The sequence below is a fragment of the Silene latifolia genome, chromosome 1 (genome assembly GCF_048544455.1).
Source record: "Silene latifolia isolate original U9 population chromosome 1, ASM4854445v1, whole genome shotgun sequence".
NCBI lineage: Eukaryota > Viridiplantae > Streptophyta > Magnoliopsida > Caryophyllales > Caryophyllaceae > Silene > Silene latifolia.
Window position 1 is genome coordinate 4,226,766 of NC_133526.1, and position 23,932 is coordinate 4,250,697.

The 23,932-nt window shown below is 38.7% G+C and overlaps 1 protein-coding gene across 1 annotated transcript in view; it reads right to left on the reverse strand.

Annotated features, from left to right (window-relative positions):
- The window catches only part of LOC141594372 (rop guanine nucleotide exchange factor 14-like), a 206,763-nt gene that overhangs the window by 67,360 nt on the left and 115,471 nt on the right, over positions 1–23,932 (reverse strand). The gene's annotated exons all lie outside the window — the stretch shown is intronic.

Consider the following 23,932-nt stretch of genomic DNA (forward strand, 5'->3'; position numbering starts at 1 on the left):
ATAGACGAAAAAGGCGTTGAAGAAAACAGAGAAAATGAAATTGAAAGGCAATGAGCATTAGAGAATTAAAAGCAACGAAGTATAAAATGATTGGTTAAGAGAGGATAATAAAGTCTAAGGGAGGGTCCGTCACTGATATCATTGCTTATTGGATAAACGTTTTTCTAATATGTGTCCTAAGAGCACATATTAAAAAACTAACTAAAGAATAATTCCTAAAAATATATCATAAGAAATTGATGTACAGACTCATTTTTACATGATTAATGTGTTAATAATATGGTAGATCTTTCTTTAATTAGCTTTGTAGAGCATACGTTAGAAAAACCGATTTAATATGTTAGGAGTCGGATTTCTTTGATATAAGAGGCTAAAGCATATTATGATTTAATACTTGAATGTTTTCCTTTCTTCTCTCAAATACGTTTCTTTTTCTCGACATTTGATTACAACTTGTAATTTTTTTTTCCGTAACTATAACCATGAAGACATCACTACTACAGATACAACCTATAACAACGGGTAAAAACCGTTGTAAAATAAAAAAGCGGACGTTGTTAATGCGGCCGTTGTAGAAGGTATTTACAACGGTTTGCTTATTTAGTGAAACCGTTGTCTAAAGTATTCACCACGGTTAAAAGCCGTTGTTGTTGGGTGTTCTCCGTTGTGGAAAGTGTTTCAAAATTTTGGAGGGAATAATATAACAACGGTTGTCGTATGTATAACCGTTGTTGTAACTTTCCCTCCAAAATTATGAAGTCTTTTGACAACGGGTTTATGTTACATACCCGTTGTTGAAATTGTTAGTAACAACGGTTCTTTGTTTAATACCCGTTGTTGTAATTTTACCTCCAAAATTGTGAATACTTTTAACAACGGTTCTTTGATTAAAACCTGTTGTTGAATATTATGCGCGGGTATTTGTAAATGTCATTCACAACGGTGTTAGTTTTATTAACCGTTGTGAAAGGTATTCACAACGGTTTTTTTAGTAACCGTTTTTATTACGTACACCTAATGTTCAAAAATTAAATTTGTTTCATGCCATTCAAAAACCCGCATATATCAAAGAAACCATATACCAAAGACCAAGATAAATCATAGTGGGTTCATCGAACTCAATAGATTCAATTCAACCACATACAACAAAAGATCATCATATATATATATATATACATAATTACAAGGAGTTGAATTTACATGAACTAATTAATCATTCCCTAACTTCAACAAAAAATTACTAATAAGTGATCTAAACTCGTGAGTATAGTATCATGCATTTCTATCTATATATATTCTAAGACGTAGTTGCCCCACATGTCTCTTACCTCGTCTATATCTATACTTGAGTATTGCTCAATCTGTTGTGACTCAGTTGATTACATCTGCGGAAAAAACAAAGAGAATACATTATGGTATATATAGCGTTAAAGCAAGACAACATTAGCAACATCATGGTATATATATATAAAGAATTGCAAGACAACATTAGCTCTAATTTAAAAAAAAGTAATAAACACATGTTTAAATTATTACTAACCCTTTCTAGAATAACGAGATATCTTCGCCTAATAATCTCCAACATGAACCGACAAGCGTAGTATCCACATTGTATGCTATCCGGTCATGCGAGGGGCCTATTATTACATAAAAAAAGCAGACGAGAGAAGGCTCACATCGTAATCTTGAACTTTAGGTATTGTATTAGTATTAAAACACATTTTGCACTTAATGTTATTGTATTTGAGCACGTACTCGTTATCGTAAAAAATCGGGCCAACATCGAATCGTTCGTGGGTTGATCCTCCTCGTTTGCTCTTTTCTTCTTAAAGGCCCTTTTTTTAAAAAATAAAAAAGGAGGCGGAAACTAATTTTTTTAGGGGCAAAAATATGAACGAGCTTTTTTCTATAAATAAAAATTGAAAATGTTATTATAAATAAATCAGTATTATAAACTTACATTTTAATCAAGTGCTTAAAAGTCTCGCTTGGTTGATGATGTAAAGAGTCCAACCAGAAAACTTTTTTCTTTGTCGGCATGATGGCTGCTAGCACCCAATGAGTCCTACATCAAGAGACATCATCATTATTAACAAGTACATATATTAGTTATGAAAATGCAATTGTAGGGGAAACGTAATATTAATTTGTTTATTACCCTTTTTCATTATAAACGCCAAAAATCGACTTCTTGGTTGTCGCCAATTGCTGAGCAATATAATCTACCCGTTGTTCGAACGTGAAATCCGGAATAAATAAAGATAAAACAAAGGGGCACATGAATCCGTATTGATCAGATGGAATATTCTTCTCGGGGATCACTCTGGTTTGCAATATCCTACATTATTACGGTATTAATTCCGATATTTAAAACACTATCTACCTAGTAGTCGAATATTAGACTATGAAATTATTTATTAAGAAACTTACTTCATCCAAACAAATATGTGTTGGACATCAATCTGTCTAGTCCAAATACATACGGCTAGCAGATCCCATGATATGCATGCTTGGCGCTCAACCCCTAGAATATCCTCCTCGAGCGGAATAATTATCAGTTGCTCGGAGGCTATGCGATGGCCAACCTCCTCATACAGTCTCATCATCGTCCCCGTTCTTACTTTTTGCATGTAATCCTTCCCTTTATATTTTGTGGAGTTTATACTCCTAACTTTCACTACGGAAATAATGAGTCTTTGATGTGGTGCTACTACCAAAGAAATTACACATGTAGTATAGATAATTAAAATAATAAAAATCCAAAGGTAACATATCCTAGTTGGAGTAATAAAAATAAAAGCGTACTTAATTAAATACCTCGTCAACCCGCTTCTTTCAATGATGAGGTAGTAGTAGCAGTAAGACTGGGACTTAGGCTTATCAGTCTTTTTGTCCCCTACACAAAATTACCATGCTTTTTATAAATACGATACAAAATATAAATAAAGGGGCGAGGTTAATTTTTTAAAAAATGGAGAAGTTAATTAAATACATACCTCATCAAGTTGTTGTGAAGTCGAGGTTGTTGGCATGTCTGTGGACTTAGGCTTATCCGCCAAAGCCGCCTTTTTGTTCCCTACAAAAAAAAAAATAACATATAAATTTAACATATAAAAACATTCAACAATTAAAAATGTAACACACACACATATATATATAAAGGTATTTCTTCTAACCCCAATCGCTTTCCCGTCAAAGCTGAGGCGAGGCGGCGAGATATCTTCGCCAAGTAGATGTGAGTATCGTGCCATTGGATGAAACTTCCAAGCGCATCTCCCGAATGGTAATGTCGTCACGAATCGGACAGCAAGTGGAAATTTTTCATAGCCTGGATTGACCGTAGTTATCTCTACTATTCTATGATTCGCAAAAGTTTTTCGCCATGAACTACGCTTCACCGCTGCAGTTTGTTTTCTACGAGACCCCTACCAACACGCACGTGGGCTTTTCGATTCTATTAGGGTCAAGAAGAATAATCGCCTATTGTTTACGGCCTAAAGAATATACACATACATATACATTATTATATATATCTTTGCAAAAACGCTTCAAAGATTCAAAAGATTTTGCAAAAACGCTTTCTTCTCAAATGCCGATTTTTGCACAAACTTCAAATTCATATAAATTTAACTAATTAAACACTTCATGCATACCTTATCAAAACAGGAACTGACTTGAAGGGGATGTATGTTTTTTCCATCAAATCTTCTCATCAAGTTGCATCTCCTTTTCAGACCCATTATTTACCTAATAAAATTAACCAATTCAATGGCACCATGTCGGGAAGTTGGCGGAACACACCCCTTGATCTTACCCAAAAAAAAAAAAGAAAAGAAAAATAAGGAAGTATATTAGGTACCTGATCGGCTTTAGTTGTTACAACTTCAGAAGCATTATTAGGTACCCGATCTTTCTGAATCTCGTTGACCGATACTTCCTTCTCATGTATTGCCAAGGTAGTAGCGGCCTCTTCACCAATCTGTTGTACCTTATTATTACCCCCTTTAGAAATGACATCCTCCATCATCTTCACTTCTTCTTCGGAAAGCTTACCTCCAAAGATTCAGCTTTAGTAGTACGGATGCCATTAATCAAGTCGCTTGCCAAGAATGTAATGTGTCAAATAATTTTTATCCCAACAATAACATGTGAATTGAACTTAAATGAAAATAATAGAATAAATGTTACCATGTCACGTTTCTCGGACTTAGTCTTCCTTTTCTTCTTTATCTCGGGCGTTTTCCCATAATATTTCGTTACTCCAACCTGTAACGGACGCCCCTCAAACGACCTGGATGTTCGGGTCGGCCGATCGCTCTAGCAAGAACGTCATTACGACCACCGGGAGTGAATTTCCCTTCTTCTACCTCTTTCACTACTTTATCCTATAATATATTAAATAAACTTCAAATTATATTTGTGACTAAAATAATAAAGTTAGTAATGAACTCGTCCTAATAAAATAATGCTTACTATGTTGGCCAACACTTCCTGATCATATTTGTCAGGCGACGACCGGGATCCTTTAGGCGTGTGCCCTTGTTTATAAGTTACATGCCGATCCACCTCTTTCACTCCCTTTGCCACCTACACATTAACATGGTAACATTTATACACGTAAATGTGTATCAATGCAAGTCCAAGTGTGATTAAAAAATAAAGTCTCACATGGCAATAATGCATGCTACTTACGAGGTCCTCTTCTATCTTTCTCAGAACCGCCGAGAACCATAGAATTTTCCCTTCTTGCATGAAATGTTAGCACGATTTCTTTTGCTAACGGCCTTCAAATAATTATATAAAAGCGCAAGTAGATGAGATAATAAAAAGATTATATAAAGGACTCATTAATTAAAAAAATGATAGGTAAATCGTTAAAAGGAGAGGATATTTAACCTGAAACTTCTCAGTAGTTCTCATCTTTTTGAAAAGATCCCATTCTTCCTGCTTGATGGTGAGACACTTGTTTTCCGGTGGGCTCTTACGCATCTCCCCCGTTGCCTTGTCCACATACAACCAATCCCTAGCAACGCCACACTTCCACCGCCTGTGGACATCACCGCCTTTATGCATTAAATACTCATCATGACTTTCATCGGGTATAATAAAGCCTTCCTTTATACGAGCCAAGTATAACTCCGCCAATTTTGGATTCAAACTTTTAACATCCTCTAAATAGATAGGCACAAACTGTCTTGTGCAAGCACCAATCCAACCGGAGAAAAGACCCGCATTTGGACCAAAGAGGGAAACCCTTCTCACTCCATGTTATTTCGAACTACTTTAGCGCTATAGCTGCAAGGACTTTCTTGCACTTCGTAGCATCCCTCTCACCAGGCTTATTATCACCAGGCTCATTATTCTTTTGACTTCTTTTACGTTTTTCACCCATGATAATCCTAAAAACCAAATATGAATGATATAGCTGGAAATGAACAACTTAACAACGTACATGCAGAATATTATCTAAAACCCTAAACCCTAATAGGAATGAAAATTTAAAACAACAGATTGAGCTTCTAAAATCCTAAACCCCGATAAGAGGAGTAAAGTAGATGATGCGGGATGATAAAGATAACAAAGAAGACGAAAAACAAACAAATGCATGAAAAAAGAAACAAGATGATCGTCTTAAAACCCTAATGACGAAACACAAAATTAAAGTGAACATACCTGTTGATGATGATGATAAAGAGAACGAGCAGGATGATAAGGGAAGGCAACGGAATCTGGGTTTTAAATCAAGGCGACGAGAATGTAAAAAGCGAGGAAGAGAGAAGGATTAACACAGGATACCAACGGTTGGAGTAATAATGTTGTGTGTGTTAGTTTGTATATGGCATGCTGGATGGGTTTCTATATTAGTTTTTTATTAAGACAAACTATTAACAACGGGTGCTCAAAGAAGAACCGTTGTTATATGTTAATAACAACGGGTCAATAAAAGTCAACCGTTGTCAAAAGTTTATTACAACGGGTAACATATACCCGTTGTAATATATTTTCACCAAATTTGCGCCAAAATGAAATACGTCAAAAAAATAATTGACAACGGGTAGAGGTACTACACCCGTTGTTGAAAGTATTAACAACGGGTAATTTAAATATAACCGTTGTTATTGTTGAACCTCTTTTTTTTTTTAAAAAATTATCAGAATTCCATTACAACCAAACCTGTAACAATACATTATTCAACAATTTCAACACCAAAGATCCACATCTAATAATAAGATCAAGAAAATAAGACAACTTACACCAAAGATGCATGCATATATCGTATGTGTCCCGATGAACTATCTCGGATCGGGGACGTTTCTTGGATGTCATAGTTTCTTCGTTAACCCAAATACCTTCACCATGGTCATCACGCATATAGATGCTTTCGGTGTCCTCATGATCAGTGTCAACATCGTCGAAATAAGATACAGTGGTAGACTGATCCATTCCCTCAAAAACGACATCCCGATCATCATCATCATTATCGGATGGACTACTCCTTCTTTTCCTTATAGACAGACAATGACCACTTCTTATCCATAGGATCGGTGACATAGAACACTTGTTTAGCTTGGGATGCCATTATGAAAGGATCATCCTTATTATTGCCAACCTTACCCAGATTGACCAACGTAAATCCCATCTTATCCTTTCGGACACAATGGATGTTGTTATCAACCCACTTACATCGAAACAAAGGCATTGTGAAATCAATGTAATCTAGTACCAATATTTCTTGAATAACACCATAATAAAGGCATTTTCCCCAAATAGGCTTTTTATCTTTTGAAGTAGCAAAGTGCATTGCCTCAAATTCAGAACTCACACCACTATTTTGCATTGTGCTCACCTCATCTTGCTCACGGGTGTAAAAAGTATATCCATTAATGGCAAAACTGTTGTAAAAGGTGACCCCGGCATTTGGACCTAAACCAAGACGTAGTAACCTAGGAGAGATGTCATCACCAGTTGATCGACACTCGTAAGACAATATTCCTAAACCACTCTCGAAACGTCTTCGTATGCTCGTTCGCAATCCACTTCTCGGTCTTGTTTTGGTGATCGTATTTGAGCTCATCTTTGTGTTGTTGAATATAAGGTTGCACCTCATCTTCGTTGTTTAGCACATACATGTGTGCTAAATGCAACATTTCACGTGTCACAATTTTTTCAACCCGGCCCCTAATACCTTTTCCGGTCATCCAATCACTATGACGATTCTTAGGAACGCCAATCAACTCCTTCGGGGAGAGATGAGCGTAACAATATGAAAGAGCTTCGTCTAAAATAGCGCGTTCAAAGAATACAACCTTCCTGGGACGATACCGATTAGATGTATAGTCCTTGTAGACTTTCATCAATCTTTCGAAAGGATATTGGTATCTCAAGTACACGGGCCCAAGGTACAAAATCTCCCTAACCAAGTGAATGGTCCGATGAATCATGATAGTGAAGAAAGAGGGTGGAAAATACATTTCCAATCGACAAAGAGAGGTTACAACGAGGTCCCGCAATGAATCCGCGTCATCGGGATCGATGACTTTCTCGCATATGGACTGGAAGAAGAGACAGAATCTAGTTATAGCATATCTTACCTTTTCGGGTAAAATGGAACGAATAGCCACAGGTAGTAATTGTTGCATCAAAGTGTGACAATCATGTGACTTTAACCCGTGAGTTTTAGGTCTTGCATCGACACTAGGCTTTTGATGTTCGACGAATAACCATGTGGCACTTTAATTCCATTCAAGCATGCACAGAACTCTTTTCTCTCATTCCGTGAAAGGGTAAAAGGTGCTGGCGGTAAAAATGTACGATTACCTCTCTTCTGTGGTGCCAACTCTAGCCTAATACCCATCATTTTCATATCTTCCCTAGCTGCGGCGTTATCCTTTGTTTTACCAGGAACATTCGTAAAGGGTATTGATAATATTATCACGTACATTTTTCTCAATGTGCATGAAATCGAGGCAATGCCGACCTCCAGTCGGCCAATATGGAAGTTTATCAAAAAATATGGATCTTTTCTTATACCCACGAGTAGACAATTTAGAGCCGCTCTTCTTCCCATAATCTATCTCAATATGCTTTACTTTCCGATAAACTTCATGCCCACTCAAAATTCTAGGAGGTTGACGAAGTTCTTGTCTTCCATTGAATGCTTTCTGCATCTTGCGATAACAATGGTCATGAGACAAGAACCTCCTATTTCCCATATACACATACTTACGAGAAGACTTCAAGTATTCCGACTCGATATCCTCCCCACACAATGGACAAGCCTCTTTCCCATGAACTGTGTGCCCGAAAAGGTCGCCATAAGCCGGATAGTCGGTTATTGTACACAATAACATCGCTCTCAAATTGAAAGTTTCGTTCTTATATGCATCAAATACTTCTATCCCACTATCCCACAACAATCGCAAATCATCTAGAAGAGGTTCCAAATATACATCTATATCATTTCCAAGTTGTTTAGGGCCGGAAATTAACAACGACAACATCAAATACTTTCTTTTCATGCACACATATGGAGGTAAGTTATAAATAGCCAACACTACTGGCCAAGTACTATGTTGGCTACTCATGTTTCCGTGTGGGTTCATTCCATCAGTGGACAGCGCTAGACGTAAGTTTCTAGGTTCATTGCCGAACTCGGGATACTTAGCGTCGAACGATTTCCATTGCTTACCATCTGCCGGGTGTCTTAGTTTTCCATCATTTATTCTTCCTGTTTCATGCCAAGTTAACATTTTTGCATCATCGGGATTCGCATAAATCCTTATGACTCTTGGTATCAATGGAAAATACCACAACACCTTAGCCGGATCCCTTCCTTATCCTTATAACGCCACTCCAAACATTTAGGGCAATTGGTTAAGTTTTGATATAATTTCCGATACAATATGCAATCATTTGGACATGCATGTATTTTCTCATATTTCATACCCACTCCTCTTATTAGTTTTTTCGCCTCATATGTCTTAACAGGTAGAACATTACCATCAGGAAGCAACTCCTTTATTAAGGCTAAAAAACTAGTGAAACACGTGTCACTCACCCCATTTGCCCCCTTGATATTATACAACTTCACCACAGAAGACATTTTTGTGAACTTACAACCAGGATACAGAGGTGCTTCGGACTCACACAACTTCTCATACATGTTGTTAAGGTCATCCCAATTACTAGTGTCATCACCTACATCTTCAAAAGCAATGGACTCATCATCATTCTCTTCATTATCTATAGACCCAACATTCAACTTCTCTACTTCCAACTCTTCCAACTCAAAAACTCGGCAAACTCGGGATCATCGATTAGCCTTTCGTGTACCTCAACATCATCTTCTTCCGAGTTATTCTCTTCCTCTAATGATTCCCCATGAAAAATCCAAAGTGTATAGGATCGACTAAATCTCCACTTTTCTAGGTGTATTTTAACGTCCGAAAAAGCCATATAGCTAATATTACCACATCTTTCACAAGGACATGCAATACTAGAAGAACCATTCAAATTGTTCGAAACGAATTCATAAAATTCAGCTAAACCATCCTTGTAGGTGCGGTCACTCATATTTGCATCAATCATCCAAGTTCGAGTCATTATTCTACATTCGTAATAATAGGCAACTAATTCAGAAAATACAATAATAGGCAAACAAATAAACGAAATTCGGAAAGCAATTAAGCTAAATTATCAACAAATTAGATAATAACCCAAAAAATCCTATATCTAGTTATAATAAGCGTTGCTAAGAAACATATATATACCTGATTGATAAACACGCGCGATGAGGGAGAGAAGACGTGACAACAGTGACGGAGATGAAGACAGAGAGACGATCAGGGAGGAATGGAGGATGATATAGTAGCAGTATTAGCTTGTGTTTGTGTTTGTAGCGTATAGCAGAATAAAGCAATATGTTGTTCTTAAGATTTTCATAATATTAATAACAACGGTTATTGAGATTACAACCGTTGTTAAAAAGTATTAAAAACGGGTTCTAATATAACCGTTGTGATTACTTTTCACTGATTTGGCGCCAAACCATTAACAACGGTTAAAATTTAACCGTTGTTATTAGTTTTTTCATTAACAACGGTTGTTTAAGTATGACCCGTTGTTAAAACAAATAACAACGGCTAACAACACATAACCGTTGTAATTAAGTTTGGTAAAATTCGCGGAATAAATTCTACAACGTGTTTTGATGATTTTCGTGAATAAGCGTTGTTAAAGGGCCGTTGTGGTTGCCTGTATTTGTAGTAGTGCATACGTCCATTAACCATTCAATTTTATCGGCGAAACATGGAGGTAAAGAGTTGTTTCTTCTAAATGTTCCAAGTACCTGAATCATCTAAATTACATGTTCGAGTACCTGAATCACAAAATATTAATTCGAATTTATAGCTTAGTTTTTATGTGTTGGCCAGAAATATCTTTATCAACAGATCAGAATAGCTTATGGAATGGTAAATAATTGAATTAAATTAACCATATGATTTTTCGTGTTTTTATGTTCAATATTTTTTTTTAATATTTAAAAAACATTAGCACATTTATATGAACTTTTTTTTTTTTTTTTGAAAGGATATGAACTTTGCTTAGTGGAATAAGCATTTTGTGGACGGATTGCCAATCTAACATTCCACTTTACTAATTGGTGTAGTCTAATCAACTTTGAAAATCATTATTTAAGTATGCTTGAGTGAAAATTCCTCTTCTTTCCTTAAATGGACTTATTCGCATGTTTCTTTGCTTTTCTTCCCCACCTAAATATAACAAAATTAAGGCAAACTATACTATTATAAAACTGTGTTACGAGCCTACGGCCACTTAAAAAGTAATCATCTTTTAAAAATTGTCACTTTTTTTATTATAAAAGGAGCAATAAGAGTAATTATGATGCTAATAAGGTTCGAATTTAGGTTATGAGTGCCACTTTTAATGAATTTTCCAACTAAATTAGTTGAGACATCTGTATTGTATATCATAAAGTGATCACTTTTCATCTATCACATCATACGACCGTCCTCTTTGTTAAACCTCTTCCCATTTGCATAACTAAAAATCCCCTATTTACTAAATGAATAAGTGAACTAACAAATTTTCCCTCCAAAAAACATCTTTTTAAATAAGGAAGTTATTGATAATTTAATTGTATTCACTAAATAAGGAAATTAATAATTGTAATGTATTTCATTATATAATTCATTTCATTAAAATTAATCTTTTCATCAAATTATGTAATTTTCACTAAACACTAAACTATTATATTTTATTAGAGTATAAATAATATAAGATTATAAACTATTAAATTTTTTTATTGATATTATTATTTGATAATAACTAGACTCATACTATTCATACTATGTATAAACAAAACAATAACTGGTTTTGATTACTTTCATAAAAAAAAAAAAGTTGAGAGAATTTATAAATAGAAATTATTAGCGTTCTGGTATAAAAAAAATACTTAAAATGTATTTCAGCACATTACTCAATTCTCTTGGATTAATTTTCAGTTTTAATTTATTTTTTGCTCGAAACAAAATATAATAACGTGAAAAATGAAAAATTAATGAGATACCACTATTATTTTACAGTTCAATTTTACTTAGTTTTCTTGAATTGTTTTACAGTTCAATTTTTTCCCTCAAAATATAATAACGTGAAATATGAAAAATTAATGAATTGTTAGGTTAGCATAATTAAGTAATACAAAAATAAAAAGTTTATAAATACCGCGCATTCATTGCGCGGGATCTAAACTAGTTTAAGCAACTAATTAATTAATATTAATTAATACTATACAACTTGCTTAACTATGCCCTAATTTTTATCATCTTGTATATATAGTCCTTCACTATCATTGATTAACTTATTAATCTAGCTAGCTTCTCTAATCTCTAAGAGAAGTTAAGCAAATTTGTAAAACATTTAATTGTATAGTTTCAATTTTTTATGGCACATTTTAAATCGAGTGTTCTAATTATAATATTCACTTTCATTATTATTTGTCTAGTTCTAATAGAAGAGCTAAGACATAGTGCAACTGCAAGACCATTTCGTTCAAGTATCGTTTTTATCGGGCAAACACCTCCAGTAACAAGGTTTAAGGTAATTAAGTCGTCATATAATCAAATTGGTTATAGGATGAATCGATATAAAAAATTCGAGATGAAAGCTTTTCGACCTACTACTCCCGGTCGTAGTCCAGGAGCAGGACATGAAGAACCTCCCGGATCTGAGTAGTTTTACATTTCTATCTTGAGTACTACAAAAAGGTTTTTAATATACCTCTTTGTTGTTCTGATTAGTTGTCTTGTCACTCTTGTACACATGCTGAAACTCTGAAATTCACTGTTGTGATAACTTGAGCCGCTTTAATTAAGCAGCTAGTCTTGCTATAGATGGATATATCCGTCTACAGCTAAAGACGGGTCAAATAGATTGAAAGTGGTGACATTTTTTGCCCCCACCACCCACTTGTTGCTTGTCCTATTAGAAATATGGTATTGTATTTGACCCGTCTTTAGTTATAGACGGATATGTGCCGTCTATAATGAGATTTTGTGTTAATTAAGAGTGAGATTTTTCATATTTGGTTGATTGTAATGTGTTGCCAACTAATTAACCTATGTAATAATGTTACGAGACTTGTCAAATTTCCACAAGGTTGCTCTTGCAATTTTGTTGACTACTAAATAAAGGACATCGGAATATACCGAATTCATTTAGTTTTACAATACTCAAACTCTCTCTTAACCATGTTCAAATAAACTTTTATGAGAAGACTTTGAAAACTAAGGCTAATTAATCATATCATCAATCAATACTATATATTAATTCTAAAAACTAAGGGACTTCAATGTAATTAAAGAAAGTTATACAAATTAATTATACTATATAGTTTTTAATCACTGGCACCATGTGATGGACCCAATTAAGGGATCTCAATGCAAATATTATATATTTTGGATTAAAATTAAATTATATAAAAGCTTGATGATTTTCCTAAACATTTGTAAGAGACTAAAACATGGTCAATATCCTTAAAACAAAATAATTAATTAAGATGGTCAATTTCCTTAAAATAAAATAATTAATTAAGATGATCAATTTCCTTAAAATAAAATAATTAATTAAGATGGTCAATTTCAAGGAGACTAATAAAACAAAGAAGATGCTTGGTAATTTTCCTAAATATTTATAGAAGACTAGAAGATGGTCAATTTCCTTAAAATAAAATAATTAATTAGTATAAACATGCACACTTATGGTATTAATTATTATCATCATAAAATTACATAGTAAATTTAAAATCTATGCAATTTATTAAACTTTATAGTTTATTAGGTGTATAGAGATGATAAATATCTAGCATACAAAAATATAATATAAGAGCACTCCAATGGATAACTACAATATGATGTAGCTTGATTTGTCAAATCGATTTTTCAAGCTACGCCGCTTTTCAGCTACGTACCGCTCCAATGACGGACTTCAACATCTTGTAGCTTGCATGGGTCCACATTCTTATTTTCATCCAATAAGATAATTTAGCTTTTTTCTTTAAAAACCAAGCTATGTAGCTTGACAACGCTACATGCTTGCAAGCTACTCTTGAATTTTCCCACTCCAATGGTAAGCAACATGCTTATAATTTTGTAAATATTACAAGCAAGTCCATAAACATGAACAATTGGAGATGCTCTAAGTAGCTTATAAATAATTCAAGTTAGATTCCAGAATATATAATATTGCATAATTCTTTCGATTTGATTTAATGCATATATGTTATACATTTATATAAATATATAATCCTATTAAAATTGCATGTCTAAGTAGTAAACGTAATTTCGTCAATAAAAAAAAAGAATTGCAGTAACATTGGTTATAGTTATATGATAATAATCATTCATTTGAATAGTAAAGGTAACAATATTATCAGCGATATTAGTGAAAGTGATAGAAACAACAACGAGAGTAGTAAAATAATCAATATTAATGCGACAATAATGAAAGTAGCAATAATTACGGCGGTAGTAGTGAAAGTAACAACGATTACGGGTAAGTAGTGAAATGTTATTACTAATTTTCATTAATAAGAGTAAAATATTAATAGCGGGAGTAGTGAATTTGTCTCAAAATTTATTTCATCGTAATGTCGGAATAAAAGTTTTCATGATAAAAAATATAATAAAAGGGTAAAAAAAATTCAGCTTTTTCTATTTTTCAACATTTAAAATAATTCACATAAAATTTTTAATTGTTTTTATTTTCAAAAAATCATACCGAATTACATACATATACTCTATGGGATTGTACTAGTATACGGAGTATAAAAAAATATTTGTGTAAAATAAGCCAGCACACTCATAAAATCCTAACTCCAATCAATATATGAAGTATATAATGCAATTAGCAATAGACAAACCCATATGAGGTTTGTTTAATGCTACTGATGGGGCATATTCTGCACCGCTGACCAAGTCAACATATTGAGCAAGGTCAAAGATATCCACAGCAAGTCAACGACTTAAACAGCCTAGCCGATGCAGCCCATCGGCCTGTCAGCCTGGTGTCTCGGCATGGCAACCTGCCAGCCGGGACACATACTCGCGTACTCACATCCAAGACCCCTCGGCGGTGGGTCAACAAGGCCCGCCGGCTTGCTATAGGTCCCTCGGCCGAGGGGTAGATCAGTCTTTCCACCTGCTAGCCACTTGGCCACTTGGCCACTACGTGACAAAAGGTGAAGTCTATAAATACTCCTCAACCTTCATTGAGGAAAGGATCCAATCCAGAAATACACAACTTAACCTAAATACACTATTCATCTGGTATAATCTTCCTTCTCTCTCTACAATATATTCCTAGCCAATTAGCACACAACTTATACATCTAAGTTTACTGACTTGGGCGTCGGAGTGGGTACGCTTGGCTCAAAGCCAAGCCCTCGCCTTCGTTCATTGTTGCGGAGAGAGCCGAGAGGAACGATTAAGACCAAAGGAGAATCCAACTCAAGACATCATTCAACAAGCAACGGGTGGTAACTATACTTGCTCGAATTACACCCGAACAATTGGCGCCGTCTGTGGGAAAGGCATACTAAAAGCTAATAAAATCCCTTAAAAACACAAAACAAAAACCCACCCAAAAAGCTAAGAAAATGTCGAAACAAAGAAGAGGTGTTCGTAACCGACGAGCCCCTCCACCCGGATGATACCTTCAACAATTCTGAGTCATGCGACCCTCCACCGGCGGAGTAATCCAACCGGAGTTCGGGATGCCAATAACACCAGATGCGCCCGCCAACCAAGTCACCCTCATGGGACATGTGGTCGACGTGGCATTACTAAAGCAACTTCTAGACCTCATTGGTAGTACGTCGGCTCACACTTTGTCACACCGACAAGAGCGGCGGAACCCGCACAGAGACCAGGGCCTGAATATGACTCCAAGAGACTTGAATGGAGCGCTAGAAGAAGTTGGCCCCGTCAAAAACGCCGGAAGAGCCTGTGAATGCAAGTGGTGGACACAAGTCCCGACCGCGCCGCGGGAGGACAATGTCACCGCAGCGGCCACGAGGCCCGCCCGGAGAAATGAAGGAAGTCCGACTCATCGAGTCGGAGAAGAAGAAGCCCGACTCGCCGAGTCGTGGAAGAAGTCCTTCCCGCCACGGGGAGAGGAGCCGAACTAGGGACGTGAGGAGCCGATCGCCGCGTGCCGTTCGACACGTGGTCGACAGCCCCTCGGCGACTACGTCCTAGAAATCCCGGTGCCAACTAAGCTAAAATTGCCACCCATATCGTACTCGGGAGAGAGGCGACCTATCCGACCACGCGGAGGCTTTCGAGTCCCACATGTCGGTATGGGAACAGCCTGATGAGGTCCAGTGCCGTGTCTTCCCCACAACCTTGCATGGGATGGCACAAAGTCGGTACAAAGGACTCCCGACGGATCGATATACGGGTATGGCGACCGAGAGAAAGATTTTTGGCCCAAGATTCCTGCAATAAGAGGAGGGCCGAACATCGGACCTCCCGACTATCAAGCGAGGGAGGGAGGCGAGACTCTCCGAAGCTATGTGAAGAGGTTCGACGCCAAAGTTCAAGCGGTTCGGGATCCGAATAGCGAATCGCCGCCTTGCGCGATGAAAGGTCTCCCGAGAGGGGACTTAAAAAATGAGCTCATCAAGTGCGGCGGCCAAAGACTAGACTCACCAGAAGATGGCCGACCAAGCCATTAAGGTGGAGGACTACCACAAGACTGGGTAGGCCCAGCCGAGGCCGAGCACTCGAAAAAAAGAAGAGCGCCGGGGATAATCCGGATGAAAGACGCCGTGACGACAATAGGTCACGGTCCGATGAACGACGCCGTGAGAATAATAGGTCACGGTCGGACAAACCTGCCAGGAGACAGGACTCGACGGGCACCGGATGGAGTTCGGGAACGTACCACCAGAGGCGGTATAGTGATAAAACCCCACTCGTCGTTTCAGCCGCCGAGGTCTTTGCCCTGAGCAAAAGCGAAGGCCAGAAGTGGGAGAAACCTCCCAAGCCAAAAAGTGACGGTGACACGAGCCAGTACTGTGAGTACCACGGCCACACCGCCATTTAACCAACGATCACCGGCATCTAAAGAATGCCATTGAAGAGCCGATCCGGAAGGGGAGCCTCGGCAAGTACGTTGTTAAAGGCCAAAAGACCGACGCCGGGCAAAGACAGTAAGAAATCCGTCTTCGAACGGATAGGAGTGATCCATGTTGTCATCGGGGGCAACGAGAACGGAGGGTCCGCTCATGGGCACAAACGACACCTGAACGAGCTATATCAGGCCATCAACTTTGTGCCCAACACAGCGATCCCCGCTTCCAACATCCCCGATATAACCATCGGAAGGAAGGACTACGAAGGAGTCATCGCTCCTCACAGCGACCCACTTGTAGTCAATTTGGACATATCCAACCACCTGGTCAAGAGGTGCCCGATTGACACAGCGCGCGTACACGAACATCATGTTCGGGGAGTGCTTCCTCGGCCTCCACGAAAGTCAAGGACTTGAGCCCCCGCACCAACCCACTATACTTCTCCGGGGCCGGCCGGTACCACCGGGATCAATCGGACTCCGAACGTTCGGGCGAAAAGAAAGCGGCTAAGAATGTCCTAGCCGAGTTCGTGGTCATCGACGGCTCGTCCGCCTACAACGTTCTCATAGGCCGAGTCACCCCGAGCGAGGCCGACGCAGTGATGTCCATCCGGCCCTAACACCGATGTATGTCTCGACCGGGGAAGCGCATAAGCTCGTCTCCAAAGACGAGAATGACGAGGTGGTCAACGTCCCGGATAGCCGCCGGAGGATGCAACATGCAATCCCTCAAAGTGGCAAAGAAATCGAAAAAAAGGAAAGGTCTATCCTTACAACAGAGGGGGCGACCTCATGGATGTAACTAGTGGCTGACTAGGCCATTAGGACGCTGGTAATCTCGGGAATAATCTATGTAGCGGCGGAGGTGTCCAAAACAAATTTGTGGGCACCCCGACGCATGTTTTTATCTAAATGAAAAATCATCCAAGCCTTCCATCGAATGTTCGCTCTTCCCATAGTCACTAGGAAACATCGACGCCGACTCACATCGTTATACCGACAAGAGCGGCGCTTTATCGATAGCGACGCCGCCACACCGTCATACCGACAAGAGCGGCATCTTTATCGAAGCGATGTCGCTCACACCGTCATACCGACAAGAGCGGCAGCTCTTATCGATGTACGACGCTCACACTGTCATACCGACAAGAGCGGCGCCTTTATCGCAGCGTATGTCGGCTCACACCGTCATACCGACAAGAGCGGCCTTTATCGATGGCAAACGTGACGCCGCTCACACATCATACCGACAAGAGCGCAGCCTTTATCGATAAGCGATGTCGGCTCACACCGCCATACCGACAAGAGCGCGGTCTCCATGAAGAAATAGGCGCCGTCGCAGCACCCCAAGTAGTAGACGCCACTAGCCACCCTTTGAGAGGTTTGACGCCGTCGCAGTCACTCCAAGTGGTAGACGCCACGGCAGCCTCTATGAAGAAACAGCGCCGTCGCAGTCACCCCAAGTAGTAGACGCCACGGCAGCCACCCCAAGAGGTTTGACGCCGTCGCAGTCACTCCAAGTGGTAGACGCCACGGCGCCTCTATGAAGAAATACAGCGCCGTCGCAGTCACCCCAAGTAGTAGACGCCACTAGCATCACCCCAAGAGGTTTGACGCCGTCGCAGCCACCCAAGTGGTAGACGCCACTAGCCGATAACAAGAAACAGATCTTTGCTCACACTCACACACACGACAAGAGCGGCAATCACCGCTAGGAAGCGTACACCTCGATGGCAATGACCAACGCAGTGATACTCGCAGAGCGTTCAAAATGCCTTGAAGCGTTAACACACCGAGATACGCACTCTAGACCGCCGGGCAAGCCGAGGCGGGAACAAAAGAGACACTCAATTAATAACGTAAGGAGACAACCCAGACGAAGACATAGACGCTAAGGTACAATCGAGACGCACAAATACTAGCGCAAGAGAAAGAAGTGAGGTAAAAACCTCGGCCGGGCCGGAGGCAAAAGAAACGAACTCTTATTAAGAATGTTCAACGAATTACAAGAAATTACAAGCATAAGCCAAAAGACAAAAGGTTACGAGATATTATCTCCTATGTCCGTTGTTGCTCACCATCGCCATGGCAATGCTGACTTTCTTCGACGGTAACCCAAAGAGCTCTCTTAAGACCTCGGCTTGACCTCGGCCTTAGCCTCGGCGACCCTCACCCTTGCCCGCTTGGCTTCCTCCGTGGCCTCTTTAGCCTTCTCAAAGAAGAGCGCCTTCTCGTGCCGCCGCCTCCTTCTCCGCCTTCTCCCTCACCGCCTCTTTAGCCTTCTCCGCCACGGCCTTCTCCTTGGCTTCGAGCTTGTCATCAAGCAGCTCGTCATATCTATCCCACTTTAAAGGAACCATCAAGAGGGAAGAGCTCTTCAATCACTTCCCTAGCAGCTCCTTCGGCCAAATCCCTAATTCAAGACACATGTTAGGGAGCATGACGGTTTGAAGCATCTCAATGTCCTTCTCCTTTTGCCTAATGACGGCCTCTTTGCTCCGAACCACCTCCGACCGGGCCTTAAACAGTCCCCGGATTCATTCCTCTCGCTGGAGGTAGAGGTCGGCGTGCCTCGAACAAGTTTACACTTCTCCAAAGAAATTAGCAGCTTTCGGCCGCCGCAGCCTCGGCCTTGGCTCTCTCAGCAAGGACCTCCTTTTCAACGTCCCGCCTAAGTTTTCTTTCACCAAGAGCGCCCTCTCGATCTCCCTAAGCCTCTCGCTCATTGAGAAGACAAAGCCGACTATGGTCCTCATAGCCAATGGGTGCGGTTGGGCAACAAGAAACGTTCATGGCCTTAATAATGGCCATAACATGCTCGTTCACGAAATCGGAGCCCGTACTCCAAGTGCCGCATGTATACGCCGGTGTGGCCCGGGAGGGCAACAAAAAGCCCGACCCTCCTCCGGATAACAATTTCGTAGCCCTCACCAAAGAAGAAATGTTTCTCGAAAAATATCTCACCGAACAGGGCTAACTTATGGGTCCAAGCACAATCCAAGACGGACTTTACAGGCGTCACCATGATCCATAACGTACTTCCTCGCCTTACTAGGACGAGCCCTTCCAAAGATCATCATCAAAATCGTCTGGCTCATCATCGACATCGAGTCATCCTCCCATTCCTCCGTATACGAGGATCGACTTCGGAGAAGGAGACCTAGGGCCCCCGTGCCTTGTCGAGAGGTCGTCCCCGGCCACGCTTACTAGGCCCGATCGCCAGAAAGACATGTTTACAATGAACTTACAAAATTAAGAATTGGAAAGTTTGTTTACCTTGAAGAAAACGCTCACGAGTAACAAACTCTAGAAATTAGAAGACAAAGAAACCCTTGGAAGTTTAGAGAGAAAAAATTTTGGAGAATGAAATTGGTGACCAATTTCACGGAGCAACTGCCCTATTTATAGGAAAAGCCCATGAAGAAGGACCAATCAAAGAAACAGCCCATGAAGCGTCAACCAATCAGCGTGCGGACACGTGTCGGACATGCAACCACGGGATGTCAATCGTTGCAACGCTTAGACGTCAATCAATGCAACGGATGAAGCGTCTTCAACACGCCTATTCATATCTCCTTGCCTATTCACCTTCCTCAACAAATTCCCAAGCATCCGTTCTCCGCCGCCACATGATCAACCAGCCGGGCAATACGGGCCGGGGCAATCAAAAACTACCTAAGACTCTCAAACCCTTGGTCTCGACCGCGTCCCTTCCTTTTTTTTTTTTTTCCACATCGGATGCCCAATACACATCCATGTGGAGGGGGATATGGTACGGCCTAAGAAAGACCAGGCGAGAGGCAAAAGAAGCCGCCGCAGAAGAAGCCGATCGAAAAATTTTCTACAAACTACTTGCGCAGAATATACTCTCGTACGTACATCGAAGCCCATACCACGGCATAGACTACGCTGGGGGCAAATTGATGGGGCATATTCTGCACCGCCGACCAAGTCAACATATTGATCAAGGTCAAAGATATCCACAAAGAAGTCAACGACTTAAACAAATTTAGCCGATGCGACCCATCGGCTGTCCAGTGTCTCGGCATGGCAACCCGGCCAAATGGGACACATACTCGCAGACTCACATCCAAGACCCCTCGGCGGTGGGTCAACAAGGCCCGCCGGCCTGCTATAGGTCCCTCGGCCGAGGGGTAGATCAGTCTTTCCACCTGCTAGCCACTTGGCCACTTGGCCACTACGTGACAAAAGGTGAAGTCTATAAATACTCCTCAACCTTCATTGAGGAAAGGATCCAATCCAGAAATACACAACTTAACCTAAATACACTATTCATCTGGTATAATCTTCCTTCTCTCTCTACAATATATTCCTAGCCAATTAGCACACAACTTATACATCTAAGTTTACTGACTTGGGCGTCGGAGTGGGTACGCTTGGCTCAAAGCCAAGCCCTCAGTTCGTTCATTGTTGCAGGAGAGGCCGAGAGGAACGATTAAGACCAAGGGAGAATCCAACTCAAGACATCATTCAACAAGCAACGGGTGGTAACTATACTTGCTCTGGAATTACACCCGGAACAGCTACATCACTCAACACACAAACCTCTCTAATAACAAGTCTCAATATAACAATAGACAAACATTTTAAATATAGACAAACCTCATCTAAGTATACTACATGGGGTCCACTATCACTCACAACAAAAAACACAAACTTGTATACAAAATTGTAACCATTATCATCCATAAATCTATATATCTTTGTTCAACAATAAAAGGTTTGTCTATTAGTCTCTCGAATAGTGGATAAACCTTTTTGACAGACCTCTTATTGTGAATGCCTTAATCTCGGTCTCTTGGAAAAAAAAGAATTCACAGTCGAAACATTAATCAATCAGGTTCCACTTTTTTTTTCTCTCTCTCTCTCTCTCTTCCCTCTATTATTATTATTATTATTATTATTATTATTATTATTATTATTATTATTTTATTTTTTATAGAAGTATGCGCGCAGCTTTCATTAAAAGAAAAATAAAAGTTTGACTTGGATCTGTATTATTGTTTTATGTTGTGCAAGCAAAATTATGGCCAAGTTTTTACTAGATCCCCACTCTCCCGTCGTACGGCCATTATGGTGATCGCTGTCGGAACATTATTCGGTCACTTCGTGGTGTAGGTATTACTATTACTATTATTGTTATTCTTTATTATTATTACCAATATTGGTATCTTTGGTCATCTGCTTTTGCAAAGTTGATTACTTTCTTGATTTTCATGCTAAACTCGTAAGAATGTAGAGTCTTATTAGTTTTGTTGGTAAATTTGTTGGGTTTATTTTATTAGTTTTCATAAATTTAGTTGGTAAATTTGTGGGTTTATTTTATTAGTTTTTGTTATGTTATAATGATGTGTAAGAATAAATCGAGATGAGTCAAATGACACATAAAATGCTACAGCGCAATGAACCCCATATCAACCTATTGCATTGCTTCGATCATAAGAATAGTGGGAAAACTGTATTAATTGAAAGGTACCATGGGAAAATTGTTTCATCTTAGGAATATCTTGGGAAAATGAATAAAACACAAGGCTACCATGAAAAATGTTCAAACTTTAATTTTCAAATTATTGTCACGTCATCAAGTTTTAACGTTCCGTTGACCGACGTTATATTAAAGGGTATATTATAGGCACAAGAAACAAAGCCTCAAGAGTACCATGACAGATTCTTAAAATCAGGGGTACCATATAAAAATTTGACAAAATTAAGGGGTACAATGAGAAATTTCCAAAAATATAAATACCAGAATAGGTGATGATTTTTTGTTCCTAAGTAAAAATAATTCTTTTGACATATTAAAATGATATATATTAAAGTTTAAATAAGATACTTACTAGGGGAACAATAACTAGGAAGTAAGCGATAAGTGAATAACTAAAGTCATTAAGCAATCTAGAGTCATCAAGTAATGTAGGCATGTAGCATCATGCGATATAACATCAACAGGCCATGGAGCAGCACAAGGGTTATCAGGCCATGAAGCCCATGTATATGTATCTTATGTAAGGGCGTTGACTTAGGGCTCAAACTAGAAAAATGTCAAATCTTCTATGTTGTAAAATAGTAACAGTAGGAAATGGAAAAAAAATCTAATTTTCTAAAAGCAAAGCACCGATTTTCTAATTTTTCACTTTGACTCATTCGCTTTCTTTTTTTCCAATTCAAGATCCAAATTATCGAGTTTTTTTTTTAATTAATATACTTAATTTAGAAAATTCTTCTAATTCCAAAGCAACGACTTCTTAATTTCAACGGCACAATGTTAAGATATATGACTACCGATTAAGATTGTCTTTTAATATTATACTAGTTCTACTAGCCGTAAAATTTACGGGATTAGTTATGTTTTGACGTTGGTGGTGCTTTGAAAGGTCGAATTTGTGATCGCATTGGGCATTGCAGAGAAAAGAGCTTCGTAAAAAATATTTTCTTCTATTAATCAATACGTATATTGTCATTATATATTGTTAAAGTATAAGTATGTTATATATATATGACCACAATTTACTAAATTTTTGCCACATATTATTAGTATTTTGCCCTGAATATTGTTACATTATTAGTGTTTTGCCACGATTATTGTTATTATTGTAGTTGTTGTATTCGAAATTTTTCGTCTTGTTTATTATACTCCTTTCTTACCTGTCATTTGCATATTAAAATAAAAATTAATGTTGATTTTGTTACTAAGATTTATTTTAAGGAAAAATTACAAATAACCACCTTGTATTTGCATATTTTTACAAATAACAACCATGTATTTCTGCTTTTACAAATAACCCCCAGACTTTCACGTATACTCCCCAATCACAACCGTATATTTGACCCCAGACTCGTTTTTCATATTTTCCGACTCTTTAATCAACCATTTATCTAAAATACTCATATTACCCTTATGAATTTACAGTCCATTTTTCTTAAGACCATTGCTTTTGGTCTGAAATAAGACGGGTAACATGTCATCATTTTACAATAAAATGTTAAAAAATGGCAACATTTTATCCGTTTGACAAATAAGACCAAAAGTGTCCGTCTGAAACAAGAATTTGTGATGAATTTAAAGGGTACAACATATCCCTAAATCCCCAAATTTTTTACACAAAATTGAATTGATTTTGTTTCGAGTATGTTCTTACTTCTATAAAATAATCATGGCAATAATTCAAGAATTCAATTTGAGAAACCACAGAAAATCAAAGTACAATGGTCAATGTAAAAGCCTAAACAAACTTTGAAAATGAATCCAGATCATTCC